The sequence below is a fragment of the Glycine max genome, chromosome 16 (assembly GCF_000004515.6).
Source record: "Glycine max cultivar Williams 82 chromosome 16, Glycine_max_v4.0, whole genome shotgun sequence".
NCBI lineage: Eukaryota > Viridiplantae > Streptophyta > Magnoliopsida > Fabales > Fabaceae > Glycine > Glycine max.
The window spans coordinates 6,411,251-6,413,386 of NC_038252.2; positions in this window are offsets into that span (position 1 = coordinate 6,411,251).

Here is a 2,136-nt window from a genome sequence, read left to right on the forward strand (position 1 = left end):
TTCGAAAAAAGCCTTGTTCTTTGGAAGATCTATCTCGTGTCTGGTACTGCATGGTTCCACCCTGCAAGAACTCTGAATCATTCTCTTGAAGCTCATCCTCTTCATCATAAATGATCCGCTTGTCCCGAAATGACCTGGCCCAATAGGGAAATCCCAATTCATTGGGCCTTTCAATACAATAAAATAGAAAGCCCCAAGGGCTCCATATTCTAAGAGCCCAAACGATGTGATTGAAAAAATCCTCCTCTATCTGTTGTGGGTCGAGGACTCCCCCCCCCCCTTCTTCAAACTCCGATTCATATTTTTCATAGAGAAATCTTTGATCAACGATAGAATAAGATCCATTTTGAATCATATTTAAGAGATTCCTTGGTTCGGACCGAAGAAGCAATGTCACTCGATCCTTATCAAACTGACTGCAATCTTTTTCTATATGTGAGGATCCCACCAGAGCGCCTTCTACTTCTAATAGGCCATGAACTAGATCAGAATTATTCTCAACGAGTCCATAAGATGTGATCCCATTTTTTTCATCAGGTCCGGGTAGAGACCAAAGGTCTTGAGCGACCGATCCGGCAGAACAACTCAAAGGGTAAAGAAGTATCGTAAATTTCTTCATACTCGTTCCAAGTTCGAAGTACCATTTGTACAAATAAGAATCCCCCCCCCCCCCCGTCACATGATTTCTTCTTCATATTGGTCAATGAAAATAACAATATATTTCATATTTCATAGAGTTTACATCTAATCAGAACGTAACACGTGACAGTCATCATCCAATAGTAACGTGACATGTGACAATCAACGTCACTGGCTCACGGTCAACATTCAATTGTGGCATGAGGGACCAACATTGCACGATTTTACTAAATAAGAGAGTCAAATTCATGAATTAAAAAATTGGGAGACCAAATCCGAATAGGAAATAAAATGGGAGACCAATTTTATAATTTTGCCTTTTTTTAACAACTTTTTTAATTAAAATATAAAAGAAATTTAATTTATGCTATAAATCATTGAGTTTTAAAAATATAATAAGTTTAATTATGTGTTTTAAGTGTAATTAAGAGTTGCACTTTTGATACAAGTGGACGGGAGTTACTATAGACCTCATGTAAATTGTTATAGATTCCTAACTATCAAAGTGGTTAAGAATTTTTTATTTATTTTAGAATTACTCTCATTGAATAAAATATACATGATAATTCCATTATATATTATTTTTCACATCCTTTTGTTGCAAGAGAAGCGTGATTCTATTATTATATTTTTTGGCACCTCCATTAATATAGTCATTCCTCTTAATTTATGTTTTTTCTTTTACATTGACAAGGTTCTAACTTTAGAACTATTATTGGTTAAACAAAATAATACCCAAGCCAATTAATTCAAGCACTTGACGCTAGTAATCATTAATTTTACTAATAATTTTTTTTCAAAAAAAATTATTAGTCACATAAGATGCTCTTACAAAAAATAATACAGTAGTGACATTTTACTAAAGATTTTAGTTTATATATTCATAAAAATATAATAATAATATTTATTTATATTTGTTGATATTTTTTAAATGTTACTAAAAGTTTTTAGTAATATTTTACTAAATGTTAAATAGAAAATATTACTAATTGTCACTGTGTAGTAGTGAATTATATTTTAGATTATTAAAATTAACAGTATAACTTATAAAATTAATTATTATGATTATAAATAAAGTATTACATATTTAAAATATATTTTGATTATTATTTTAGCAAATTAGTATTCTAAAATAATAATTACAAATGATATACGTATATATAAGTAAAATCAAATTAAACACAAATATTAATGTAGTATTTAGTTAGTGTTATTAATCATATTTATATAAATATTTAAATAATCTAGCATTTTTCTTATATAATATTCATTATTATATTTGTTAAAATCATACATGATAAATTTTAATAATATTATTAAATATAATATGTTGATTGAATTTAATAAATATAATGTTAATATATGGATAATAGGCATTCAAATTTTTAAATGAATTTATTTATATAAAAGTTATTATTAAATAAAATGAAATTACTAAAATATACATTTTAAAGAATATTTGTTTAGTAAGATGTGTTAATCCTAAATGTTTATATG